Source organism: Acinonyx jubatus, chromosome D1 (genome assembly GCF_027475565.1).
Source record: "Acinonyx jubatus isolate Ajub_Pintada_27869175 chromosome D1, VMU_Ajub_asm_v1.0, whole genome shotgun sequence".
Lineage (NCBI taxonomy): Eukaryota > Metazoa > Chordata > Mammalia > Carnivora > Felidae > Acinonyx > Acinonyx jubatus.
In genome coordinates this window covers 40999816-41014228 of record NC_069390.1, presented here as the reverse complement: position 1 = coordinate 41014228, position 14413 = coordinate 40999816, and the positions used below count along the sequence as shown (strand labels likewise).

The following is a 14413-nucleotide window of genomic DNA, read 5'->3' as shown; positions in this document are numbered from 1 at the left end:
TATCTTATAACCTAATCTTCGATATGGTGTTATCATCACTTCTGCCGCATTCTATGGCTTATGCGGATTGACCTGGTATAATACAGGAGAACATTACACACGGGTGTAAATACCAGGAAGTAGGGATTACAGGGAGCCATCTTGGAAGCTGGCTACCACAGATGGGTTCCTGAAATGTTACAGTTTTGTAATTTATCCAGCTTTTTCTTTCTGTTACTGTAGAAACAATGAGCAAAGCTCTTTCCAGATTTCTACATCCCAGGCATAAGTTAGAAGTCTTAAGTCTCCCTATACTTACACTTCTGTCTTATGCTTTTCACCTCTTTGTCTTATTGCATTGTATTTTGAGAGAAGTCCTTGGCACTGTTTTTTAGTTCACTATTCAGTCTACAATATGTTCATCAAGTCTTCTATTATTTTTTCTCCAACAAAAAGGTTTTCATTTCTGAGAAGAATTGAGAGGCTTTTTTTTTAAATTCTATTTTAGGGGCGCCTGGGTGGCTCAGTCAGTTGGCTCAGGTCATGATCTCGCAGTTCGTATGTTCGAGCCCCGCGTCGGGCTCTGTGCTGAGAGCCTGGAGCCTGCTTCGGATTCTGTGTCTCCCTCTCTCTGCCCCCTTCCCTGCTCATGCTCTGTCTCTCTCTGTCTCTCAAAAATGAATAAATGTCAAAAGAAATTTTTTAATCTAGTTTAATGTATGTTTTAAAAATCTATTTAATAGTATATAGGATGCATGCTGTTGGTAACTCCTATTGGTCCAGGGATGGACATGTAACACAAAGTTGCCCAGTCAGACTCAAGAAAAAGACTTGCATTCCATGACTGGGGAGAGAATATTTGCCTCTTTTCCATTAAACTGAATACAGGGGGAAAACTCTCCCTTTTCGGCTGGCCACTATTTTACAACGAGGAGGCAGCCATCTATGATACAGACTGAGGCAAAGCTGAGAAACAGAAAAACCTGAATCCTTGATGACACAGTTAAGCTGCTGAATCAACCAGTCCTTAAGCCCACGTTATCTCTGGACTTCTTGTTCTGTGCGTTAATAAAGGCTCTTAATTTGGGGTCCAGTTTGAGCTGGGTTTTCTGTTACATGGCACCAAATCCATCCTGTACCCATATAATGTCTTCCTTACTAAATGAATCCCTCCTTTGTGCAAACAGAAGGAGAGACTGATACAGGCAAGAATCTAATAAGAATGGGCTCTCATTAACCTTATCTTTTATCCTTAGCCACTTACCTTCCCCTCGTATGTCTCTTACAAACTGGGCCTTGACTTTGTCTCCTAGCCACCTCCTCATCGTCAATCTGTGGAACCCGGATCTGTCACAAAACACCTCCAGGACAACCCTGCCCCCCGTGACTATGAATCCAAGTTAGCCTTTGACATGTGACCAGTAAAGCATCTTTTGTTCCTGTTGCAGGATCCCTTACTAGGAGACCCATAAGTGAGTGCCTCACTGCCAGGTTCTCATCCCGGCCCTGTTGTGTGATTGCTCTCCTCTCTTTGAGCCCTAGGCGTTCATCCATATACAACAACTGCGCTGGACCAGATGTCTCAAGATCTCTCCTACCTCTGACATTCCAGGATTCCTGGACTCTAAGATACATTAAACTCTATCTATCCTGGTTACCCTAATGCCCTTTTTGCATTTGGCACACATCCATTCTGCGGTGGTCTTCTATACTGTATAATAAACATGGAGGGAAGAGGATAGGAAACAAAGTTCCCAGAAGTCCTGGCTCAGGCTCTGGAAGCCCATTTTCAGGCAGCTGATAACAAGTCAGCCTTTGTCGGGACCCATCTCCTGACAGGGTAGGAGAGTTGTCCCTTATCTATAGAGAAACCCAGGGGAGGAGTAGAAGTACCAGGAGATGGTCCCTGTCCCAGGGATGCAGGACAAGAAGAGGAAAGACTGTGGTGAAGGACAGACACTTGGTGGGAAATGGGAAGGAAAGGACTGGAGACTCCAAGGGGCCAGCACTGGTCACCCAAGAGATCTCTGTTCTCTCCCCCCTCACTTGGGAACTCAGTTGGCCATTTCCTCCTCCAGCCCCTTCCCACCAGCTACACCAGCATCCGTTCCCTCCCCATCCTGAGCCTTGCTCCAATTTCAAAGCTTTCTCTGTCCCCAGCTGGGTTGGGAAACCAAGGAAGGGAGAAGGCATGATTTTTAGTCCTGTTTTGGGGAGGGGGTGTAAAGAAGGGGCTGGTGGAAGACAGAAAAGAAGTAGAGCCTTTTGAAATGAAAGCCGGGCCAAGCTCATCAGAGATTAATGTAGGAAAAGCCCCACTTGTGTGATGGGACCCAGATGGTGGGCAGACTTGCAGAGGCTGCTGACAGATCCTGATGGTCCACAGCCTGCCTCCCACTTCTCATCCTCATCTTGGAGAAAAAGATGCAGGCCTACCCTCTCGGGAAACTTGGGGCTGCCCCAGGGCTGCCTCCAGACCAGGTGGGAAGCCAGCGCTCACACACAGTGGCTTCTTACTCCAGCTTCCCGAACACAGGGCGTGTATATGCCCACAGACACACTGCTCAGAAAGGGAGAGAGAAAAGCATCTGACCTTGGCCCTTTCTTCCATGAGAAGCGTGGCCCGGAGAAGAAAGGTCCCAAGGCAGACTATGACTTTGTTCAGTAGCTGGAGGTTGTTGGAAAGAGTGATGTGGCCTCCACCACAGCTTCAAACCCTCCCTGAACCTCCCCCCACGCCTACTCACTGCCCATTTCTTTCCTTCTCTTTCTAGCCACGCTCTTCAAAAGCATTGTCTCCCTTCACTGTCCTCCACTTGCCCACTTACTCCTCAGCTCCTCGCAGGGTCGAGTGCACTCTCCCCACCCCAGAGAACTATCCTGTTCCGACCACTTCCATGCTACATTTAGCACACGTCACATCTCAGTCCTCAACTGTCTGGACCTCTCAGCATTACAAGACAGATTGGCAGGTGCCTCCTTCCTGAGCCTCTCGCTCCTCCTCTGGAGCTCTCCTGGTCTCCTCTGACTTTCCCTTGTCTCCCTCATTCATTGGCTTTTTTTCTTTCGCTTTTCCATGCCTTCATGTCCCTTCCTTAAAGGTAGGCTCCTTAGTCCCCTCTCTGAGCACCCGCTCCTGACACATGTCTTCTCGTCCCGAGTCTTTAAACAGCAACTCTAGGCTGATGAGTCCCAAAGCAACATCTCCAGCCTCACTCTCTTTCTGAGCCCTTGATTTATCCACCCATCTGCTTCCCGACAGCGCATCCTAAGCAACCAAAACCCAACACAGCCCAGTCCACAGCCCTTAACTTCCCACCAACTTCTCCCCTTCCCGGGTTTCCTGTCTCAGGAGAGGTACCACCACCCACACAGTTGCCAAGCAGGAACCTGAGACTCATCACACCTCCCGCATCCGCTCAGCTCACAGGGCGTTGATTCTACCTCCTGAAAAGCAGCAGGACTCTGCTTCTCTCCAACCTCAGCAACCCCAGGCTTCCATGCCTCCTCCTCTGTCTCCCAGAAAATTGCAAGCAGCTCCCATCTGATCATCAAAAATGACTCTCCCTTCTCTGGGCTCTCACGGCGCTCTTCGCGTGCCTTTAATGCAGCATTTCCATTGGCATCCACTTCATTCCTTAGGTTTCTTCTTCCTCGTCTAAACTGTGAGCTCCTTGGAGGAGAAATAATGTCTGAGTCATCTTCATAAAACCATTCCTTAGCCCAGGACATAAGGTGTGATCAAAACATTTAATGTTTAGCTAAATGATTCTACATCAAGTATTGTAGCTGCTTCCTGAAACCAAGTTGATACTAGAGTTCTCTGTGCTGAATCTAGGATCCCGAGGACCAGTCTGGCTGCCTCCAGATGGAGCATAAAGCAGAAAAATTATTTCCAAACTTAGTGTTTTCCCTGGCATAAGCAATACTGTGGTAAACATCTTTGTGCATAAAGCTATCTTTGTATGTTAAAGTCTTTCCTTGGGAAAATAAGAAACAAACAGCAACCACACTACCTGTCTCTTGACTGAGAAAGGCTAAGCCCTTGAGAGTGGGGTAAGCCTTCTCTGCAGCATCTCTGGGGACCTACCCTCAAACTTACCACAAACTAGGGGTCACCAGTGTCACATTACATTTAGAAGTTACTGAATAGGAGTGCCAAAGAGACTCGGGGACACAATCCCTGTAAGACTTGGGGACACAATCCATAAGACTCTAAGGCTCAGGGAAGGGGAGCGGCTCTTCTGAGGCTGTCCACAGAGATGAACTACTGAGTCAAGCTCAAGAATGAGGGTTCCCTGACTGCCACACCTTACTCTTGTTCCCGCAGCCTCTGCCTGCTTTAGACTGCGTGCACTTAACAAGCTCCCCAGGGAGGAGGCTGGAGATGGTCTCCAGAGGGAACATAGGGTCGGACAAAAGTAGAAGCTTTGAGGATGGGAAGCAACTGGTTCCCCCTAGGAGGCAGACCTTCAAAACCTTCTCCATTCCCCTGTCCTCACAAGGACATCAGCTTAGGAGCCTCCCTGGGGAGATGAGAATAGCAGGAAGGGGGCAGGAACAAGGCACTTAAAGGTTGCAGCGGAATCACCCTGCCCTCCCCTTCATCATTCTTAAGATGACGGTAACAACAACAGTGAGAATATACATTTGATTATCTAAGTGTCTCAAGTTCTTCGTCACAACAGTGTCATTATCTTCATCTCCTACGTTTGGAAACAGGCTCAGAGATGTCAGCCAATGCATTCAAAGCCACACAATAAAGACTCAAATGCAAATCTGCCAGACAACAAAGCTCACAGGATTAACTCCAATGACAGAAGTTTCCCAACTTTGAGCCAGTCTCAAGCTGGGTCTCTGTTGAGCAATTCTGGTCTTGAGTTGAGCAAGTCCTGAGGCCAGAGCTCCCACCTCTTACAAACAGTTACGGTGAAGAATAAAATAGATCTATATGAACAGACACACATGTACATGGACACCTGGTTTATGACTAAGATGCCACTTCAGTGCAACAGGGAAATAATGATATTTCCAATAAATAGTGCTGGGTCAGTTGCATATCTATAGAGAAAAAATAATTTTGACCTCCATCTCACTCTATACACAAAAATCAGTTCCATTTGGATGACAAATCTAAACATGAAAGATAAAACACCAAAGTTTTTAGAGCAAAATATAGAACATTTTTATGACCTTAAAATAGGCAAAAGTTTTTTGAATAGAACAGAATAAGCACTAATAAAAAAGGGAATTTTAAGATAAATCAGACCATATTAGGATTAAGAATGTCTGTTCATCGGGGTGCCTGCGTGTCTCAGTCGGTTAAGCATCCAACCTGGGTTTGGGTTATGATCTCATGTCATGGTTCGTGGGTTTGCGCCCCATGTTGGGCCCACTGCTGTCAGCGCAAGCCCAATTCAGATTCTCTGCCCCTCCTGCTCTGCTCTCTCTCTCGTTAGCGCTTTCTCTCTCTCTCTCAGAAATAAATAAATATTTAAAAATTAAAAAAAAAGAATGTTCATCAGAAGTACAATTAAGAGACTAGAAAAGTAACACATCAAAACAATGAGAAGGCAAGCCACAGACTGGGAGGGAATCTTTGCAAAAAGACATGTCTGATAAAAGACTGTTACCAAAATATACAAAGAACTCTTAAAACTCAGGAATATGAAAATGAACAATTCAAACATAAAAATAGGCGAAAGATCTACATAGACACCTCACCAAAGACCGCAAGTAAGCATATGAAAAGATGCTCAACATCATGTGCCATTAGAACGCTCAAAACCCAAAACACTGACAATGCCAAATGCTGACAAGGATGTGGCACAACAGGAACCCTCATTCATTGCTGATAGGAATGCAAGATGATACAAAGCCACTTTGGAAGACAGTTTGACAGTTTCTTACAAAACTAAACATATTCGTAACCATACAACCCAGCAGTCACAGTTCTTGGTATTTATCCAAATGAGTCGAAAACATGTCCACACCAAAACCAAAACCAAAACCAAAACAAAACAAAAACAAACAAAAACCCCCACTGCACATGGATGTTTATAGAAGCTTTATTCATTTGCCAAAACTTGGAAGCAACCAAGTTTCCCGTCAGTAAGTAAATGGATAAATAAACTGTGGGACATCCAGACAGTGGAATATTACTCGGCACTAGAAAAAGATATGTGCTAACAAGCCATGACAACACATGGGGGAACCTTGAATACATATTACTAAGGAAAGGAAGCCAAGCATCTAAGGCCACATACTGTATGACATTTTGGCAAAGGCAAATCTATAGAGAGAGTAAAAAGATTAGTGGTTGCCAGGGGTTGGGGCAAGGGAGGAATGAATAGGCAGAGTGAAAGGACTTTTAGGGCAGTGAAACTATTCTCTATAATATGATACTGGTGGATACATGTCATACATTTTTCTAAACCCACAGAAAGTACATCAAGAGTGAACCCTGGGGCGCCTGGGTGGCTCAGTCAGTTAAGTGTGTAACTCATGGTTTCGGCTCAGGTCATGGTCTCACAGTTCATAGGTTCAAGCCCCGTTTCACGCTCTGCACTGACAGTTTGGAGCCTGCTCAGGATTCTCCTTTCTCTCTCTCTCTCTCTCTCTCTCTGTCTCTCTCTCCTTCTTTCTCTGCCCCTCCCTCACTGAAGCTGGCCCCCTTTCTCTCAAAATAAATAAATAAACTTAAAAAAAAGAGTGAACCCTAATGTAGACTATGGACTTTGGGTGATAAGGATGTGTCAATGTAAGTTCATCGATTGTAACAAATGTAGCACTCTGCTGCAGGATGTTGATAGTGGGGGAGGCTGGGTGTGAGTGGGGGCAAGAAAGCATATAGCAACTCTCTGTACTTTCCACTGAAGTTTTCTCAGAACCTAAATCTGCTTTAAAAGAAATAAAGTTTTTATTAAAAAAAAAAAAGGCAACACATGGAGTGGGTGAAGAGAATGCAAGATATATACCCCACAAAGCACTCATATCCAAATTCTTACAAATCAATAAGAGGGGGGAGAAAAAGACAATGCAATTTTTAAAAAGGCAAAACGCCTGAATAGGCACTTCTCAAAAAATAACATCCAAGTGGCAAATAAATGTATGAAATGGTGCTTAACTTCACTAGTCATCAGGGAAATAAATATAAATTAAACTCACCACCCAATACCACATGCATACCACTGCACGGCTAAAAGGAAGAAGACAGAAAATACTGAGATTTGGTGAGGATGTGGAAACCAGGACCCTAACCTGCTAATGGGAAAGTAAATGGGTAGAACTGCTTTAGAAAATTGATTTGCTGTGTATATCGAAGATAAGCACATGCATAACGTAAGACCCAGGAATCCCCTCCTCAGAATATATCCTGCAGAAATGTTTACATATATTCACCTAAAGATACACCAGAATGTTCATAATAGCACCACTCAAAAGAGACAAACATTGAAACTACCAGAATGTGCACCAAGGGCGGAACAGATAAATAGTTGTAGGGTATGCACACAATGGAACACACTATGAGAAGAAACAAATTACAACTACACACAGCAACAATAATAAATCTTGCAAACATAGTATTCAATGAAAGCAGCCAGAAATAAAAGTACATTGTATGGTACCATTTAGATAAAGTTCAAAACCAGGTTAAACTCTTTGTGGTGATGGAACATTTCTGTATCCTGATTGTGGTGGTGATTACATGAATCTATGTATGTGATAAAATTTCATAGAACTATACTCCAAAAAAAAAAAAAAACCTACATGTAAAAACTGGCAAGAGCTGAATAATACCTCTAGCTAAGTTACTATTACTGTACCTACGTCAATTTCCTGGTTTTCATACTGTACTAAGGTTCTATAATATATCATGGGGGTTGGGGAGGAGTTGGGTATAAGCTATACAGGAACTCTGTACTACTTTTGCAACTTGTGAGTCTAAGATTATTTCAAAATAAAAAAACTTTTTAAAAGCAGACTAAATTTATGTTGCTAGAAGTCAGGATAGTGGCTATCCTTGGGAGGGTCAGAAGTGATTAGGAGAGGACATTAGAAGGCTTCTGAGGTGCTGTCATGGTCTGTTTCTCAATTTGGGGGCTAAATACACAGGTATGTTCACTTCATAAAAATGTTATGAAAATCAAGCTGTACATTTATGTGCATTTGCCTCTATGTACATTATACCTCAATAAACAAAATTGGGGGGGAAGGGACATACCTGGATGGCTCAGTTGGTTAAGCATCTGACTCTTGGTTTCAGCTCAGGTCATGACCTCACAGTTTGTGGGTTCGAGCTCCACACCGGGCTCTGTCAGAGCAGAGATTCTCTGCTTGGGATTCTCTCTCCCTCTCTTTCTTCCTCTTACCTGCTTGCTTTCTCTCCCTCAAAATAAATAAATAAACATTAAAAAAATTTTTAAGGCAACAATTTGCTCATAAGAGCTTGGCCCAGTGCCCAGCACACCGTAAGGGCTCAGGAAAAGCATTTTTCTATCCGTGGCTCTCTCCTACCTTACCCTCCTGTGACGTTCTCTCTCATGTTGTCTTCACCGCCCAGGTGGGCACATTTCATAAAGGAGGTGCATTAGCCCACAGACTACAAGGGTAGGCATTCTAGGCAGATATTTTGGGAATAACAAGACCTTCTGGCAGGAAAAATAGACTGCAGTGTGAAATCTAACTCCTTCCAGCACTGAGCATAATAAAAAAAAAGGCTTACTGTAATTTTTAGGCACATAATCAATAATTTTAATAATGATCAATAATCAATAATTTTATTGTTTTATTGGTTAGAGCAAAAGTAAACCTCATTGAAAAAAACCTAAAGATGTTGGAGCGCCTGGGTGGCTCAGTCAGTTAAGCGTCCAACTTCGGCTTGGGTCATGATCTCCCAGTTCGTGGGTTCGAACCCCACGTCGGGCTCTGTGCTGACAGCTCAGAGACTGGAGCCTGCTTCGGATTCCATGTTTCCCTCTCTCTCCACTCCTCTCCTGCTCACACTCCATCTCTCTCTCTCTCTCTCAAAAATAAAATAAACATTAAAAAATTAAAAAAAAAACCCTGAAGATGTTAAACAATTCTTGACAATATAACAATAAAAAAAATATTAGGGGCACCTGGGTGGCTCAGTCGGTTAAGTGTCCGACTCTCGGCTTCAGCTTAGGTCATGATCTCATGGTTTGTAAGTTCAAGCCCCGCGCTGGGCTCTGCACTCTCAGTGCTTGGGATTCCTGCTTGGGATTTTCTCTCTCTCCCTCTCTCTCTGCCCCTCCCCTGCTCTCTCTCTCTCTCAAAATAAATTAATAAACTTTTTAAAAAATTTCTGTTGTTATGAAGAGATTACAAAAGGTATGCCAAGTCTATAATGCCTGGGTGGGGGTCCAGCTATTTGAGTCTCATTGATAAGCCATGCTACACTTAGAAAAGGCTCTGCCTCCCCTAGTTACTTAAAGGGTCTTAAATTCATTTTTGCCGAGGTCAAAAGTGATAGAAATTGCTCAAACTGAAGCACACACTACAGAAAAGCAGGCACTTAAGATGTGATACGTCACAGTAAGCATCCCAGCAAATGCAGTCTTAATTTTTGGCCAGTTTGGCATTTAATGATTTTACATAAAGCAGCAGTGATAATGCTTCTGAAAGGTCACTTGAGAATTGCTTTTACACTGTTAGTGTGTCTGCCACACTGGATTTTTCACCCGTTTTTATTTTTTATTTATTTAATTTTTTTTTTTTTTTTTTTTTTTTTTTTTTTTGAGTAAGACATACAGACAAAGCCAGTAGCTGTATTTTGCTTCTGAAATCTTGGGTCTCGATAGGCAGTTAGTGTATCAATTACAGGATGAAAAATGGTGAACTATAATCCTTTCCCGTAAAGAATCTGCAGATCAGAGAACCATCATACGCTCTGGAGCAGATGACACAAAAATGTCTAAACTATTATTCTTTCAAACAAGAGAGTTTTACAACGCAGGAAATGTGATTTAAAGCAGTTGGTTTCACATAGCCTTTTAGGACAATGCCACTGGCCACTGTATACTTTTGTAACTGGATTACAATTTATGCATTACAATTTAGATGTGCAAGGAAATAAGGTGTTTCTTTATTGTTCCTTGAATATTTTTTTTATCTTGTTTCAAAGTCTCCAAATGAAACGAAGGTGGGGGGAAATTATACTCCAGCTTTTCTGGTTAAAATCGCCTCTCATTCTCTGTGAGTAAGCTCACTCTGCAATAGCTTCTCAGCCCTTCCAGGGGCTCTCTGTGCACCCCTCCCTCTCTGCTTCCTGAGTGCTACAGGGGCACAGAATTGGAGACGGACCTCTGGTCTGAGCCATATGGCTTTTGCTCCTCCGTGGGAAAAGGGAGCTCAACGCCTTTGGACAGGAGTCTCTGTCCTTCCACATCCTTGTTGAGGGATCTGTGGCTGGATATCTTGCAGTGTTCTGGCCCTGTCACCCTGCTGCTGGGCTCTTGCTCCAGCCACTGCCCCCAGAGACTTGGTACAACTACCACCTGGACCATCAGTTTTGAGCGGCCAACCTGCAGCCTCTTGTCACACCTCCATACAATGGGGCGGGGTCCCTGTACCTCCAGTGCAGAGCGACCTTTGGGCAGGCCTGCCAATTCTCAATTCTCAGCCACTTTCTCTGTTTACCACAGTGGTGCAGATGCTTCTGGATCTCTTGCATAACACGCAAAGACTGCTTCAAGCTACCAGTCTGGACACATCTTGCAGCATGAAGGTGGGGCTGGGAGAACATGCAACAATAGCTTGATGGCTTGCAGCATTTTCTTAAACCTGTTGGGGGTGAGTGTTTCCTTTGGAGTATCTTTCTTCTTACATACCCCCCTGTATCCCTGGGCTGAGGCAGCAGGCTGATCTTACCTCATGGGTTCCTAGCAACTCTTGTTTCCCTTTCCTGTCTGATCTGGCTTCTGTTACATCATCTCCTCCTCCTTTTCCACTCCAGCTCCACAGCCCAAAGGTTGATGGCAAAAATGCTGTAGGGCACAAACCCAAACCACTTAGAAAAATACATCAGCAGGTATAAAACATTTTTTTGATCCCTGACACACATGATTCTCACAAAGATTTCTATATACTTCAGCTAACAAGCAGCTAAGTCTCAAAGGTAGCAAGCACTGACAGCTGTTCTTCCTTCCGGTGTTGACACAAACTTCCAGATTCTTCTGGTAAATGGCAGGCAATGACCAGTTTTCATAGGGCTTTCCAACATACTGACCATATATATATATATATATATATATATATATATATATACACACGTATATATATGCATATATATGTATATATATATATATATATATAATCTTTGCATATGAAAGCAATCCAAGCATAGTATAACTTAATCCTAAAATTAGAGTAATAAATGCAGGTGAAATATTCTTTGACAGAGTGTCAATTCCAAAAGCTGAATTTGACCAATACAGCAATTTCTGGTGCTCTTTAACTCACAGATTTTTAAAAAATAATTTCTTTAAGTTTATTTATTTTGAGAGAGACAGAGAGACTGCAAGCTGGGGAGGGACAGAGAGAGAGAGAGAGAGAGAGAGAGAGAGAGAATCCCAAGCAGGCTCTGCAGAGTCAGTGCAGAGCCCAACATGGGGCTAGAGCTCATGAAACCATGAGATCATGACCTGAGCCAGTATCAAGAATTGGACCCTTAACCTACTGACCAAGCCATCCAGGTGCCCCTAACTCATGGATGTTTTAATTTTTATGAGTACAATGTATCTTGCTCTTATAACTTTTTAACCCAGTAAAGACTAGGAGAATGCCTATTGAGTGTTATCGGGCAACCCCAGAGAATTGTAGTAATGCAATTGCACAAAAATGCACTATAACACACCTTAGATCTTACTTCTTCTGTCATAATTGTTGCGCTTCATGATATTGTAGTCGTGCGCTTGAATGCAGATCCTTTATCCAATATTTGAATCCTATACTATGCATGTCTTTATTTCCTAATGCTTTTATGCTCATTTTTAAATGCTTTAGAATAGTTAAGAGCCACCATAGTTTGGCCACCACTGACTCACACAGGTCTCTCAGAGTCACTGGTCTTAATGCAACATTCTTCATTCTCCTGCCCCTCCTGGGTCTCTCTCACACCTGAAATCTCTGCCTACATCTCTTGAGGGACAGGCCCAGGGAGGCCCAGGGTGTGGGGTTGCCCACACCCAGGAAGGTAAGAACTGCATGCATAATACCATTACCTAGGCCTGCACACTGGCTGATCTTTGGACTAAATCCTTAGCCACCGGAAGACAAGGCTGGGTCTTTACTGTTCTGCAAATTTCTCCCCCCCCACTCCCACCCCCCTAAACACACAACAGAAATAGCTAATATTTATTGAGAACATACATGCCACATATTTTACATTCATTATCTCATTTAATCCTCTCAACAAGTCTTTGGGGGTATGTACTACTACTATGCCTGTTTCAGAGCTGAGGAAAGTGAGGCTCAGAGAAGTCAAGTAATCCGTTCGAAATCACACAGCTAGCAAACAAGAAGCCATCTAACTCTAGTGCTCTCAATTATTAATATTGGGGCATGCAGAAGTTAAATACCTTGACCACAGTTATAAAGCTAGTAAGGGACTGGGCTGAGAGTCAAATCTAGATCTCAACCCCAAGCCTTTGTTCTTCACCCTAGGCGGCAGAGTCACAAAGCAGGCATATTTAAGGGAGGCCTGCGAGAATAGCATAAATACATACAATCACGGCAGGAACTATCCTTTAAATAGAAATTGGATGGAAGGTGTGTGAGAGCAGACTCTTCAGCGGACTGGCTGGCAGGCTTTACCAATTAGAGAGCAAGATCTTTGGAGGGCACAGTGAACTTGGCCAATGAGAGCTGCATATTGTGAGGCGTGGGTAGTGGAACAGGCCAATCAGTAACCGTGAAAAGGGGATTAGCCCATGAAACTGGCCAATCAAGGAGTCTCCGCTAGACCCGCGCCTCTGAGCTGGGAGCTTGCTCCTTGGAGAAGTAGGCTGACTTCCTAATGGCAGACGGCTACTCTGGCCTCCGACTGGCGCCAGGGCTCCAGGAAACTGGTCACAGACCCTTCTCGCGCCAACAGTAACTGCCAGCGCGCCTTTGCTCATAGATTAGCCATGAGGTCAACCGTTTTAGTGACTCACCTCGTGAAAATGAGGCGGCAGTGTCAGGCCTTACTGTTTCCCTGTAAGCATTTAAATTGATTTTTCCAGCTGGTTAAGTTCTCCCCCTTTGTTTTTATACAGAGGCTTAGGATGTGGCTGCATATCAGCTGCAAAGATATTACCAGGTAAAACAGCCCTCACATCCCACCCATGTAAGCCCCGCACTCTGTGACTCATGAAACTGGCTGCATTGAAATCCCGGTCAGGTAGTGACCTACCTGAGACAGCCCCACTGGTGACAACGTGGGAAAGCCATTGCCAAGGGCTGAGGGGTAGCCCTACCTAGAGACAGGGACAGGGACAGCCCCATCCAGAAACACCCTGTTGAGTGTTGACCCCACCCATGTGATCAAGAGGTCACATGTCTCTGCAGGGTCCTGTAAGTCATGTGATGCCTCTCTTTTGGGCAGAGACTTCAGGAGCTCCAGGAATTTTATATGGAGAGAATCTCCAGGGAAGGAAAGGAGGTCCTGGCTGCTGTGTCCCTGCGTCCCTGTTTACGACTCTGCCACCCTATTCCACCCACCCCACCACACACACGCACACGTGTGTGCACGCATGCGCACACACACACACACACACACACACACACACACACACTCTGGAGGTCCTACTTGCAATTCACACAGCAATTCCAGGCACAGGCACACTGTCTTGCTTTGGGTCACCCTGAAGGCAGAGGCTCAGGCAAGAATTTAATGGAGGTGGTCTACTCAGAAGGTGACTCCAGGAGGCAGACGTGTGGGGTAGGAAGAGTGACCCAGGGGAAAAGCCAAGATGAGTGCATGTTTCCTTGAGGTCTACGGCTCGGTTCTTCTGGAACCTCTGAGGAGTGTACAGGCGCCTCCCAGAAATACCCACCTCACGGATGATAGCTGGAGCCTTTCCTCATTGTCTCCCTCCCTCACTGTTTGAAAACTGTTTCTGGGGAAGTTGACTCCTCTGTGCTTCCGGGCAGCCCTTGCAAGCTCTGATCAAGCCCCCCGGGGCAGGGAAGGGGTGGGGGGTGGGGGACCCTGAATGAGAGTTCAGAGAGACTGGCTCTGCTTGAGGCAGGACATTGAGAATGAGTGTGACCTCACCTAGGACCAGTCCGCTCCGGCTGTGGCTGAAAGCAGAGGTGGTCCAGGGGGCTTGTGGTGCAGACACCACAGGCTATACATGCTGACTGGAACCTTCCTGAACAATTTTATGAACTCTGAGGGAGAGCAACGAGGAAATAAATTCAGGAGCAA

The 14413-nt window shown here is 44.6% G+C and overlaps 1 long non-coding RNA gene across 1 annotated transcript; it reads right to left on the bottom strand.

The window, feature by feature from the left end:
• Positions 1-9683: 9683 nt before the first annotated feature.
• On the bottom strand, positions 9684-14177 carry LOC128311676 (uncharacterized). The gene is made up of 3 exons (XR_008290183.1): positions 14040-14177; positions 10873-10988; positions 9684-10785 (listed from the first exon to the last, which is right to left on the bottom strand). It is a non-coding gene; the product is annotated as an uncharacterized LOC128311676 (long non-coding RNA).
• Between the last annotated feature and the right edge of the window lie 236 nt (positions 14178-14413).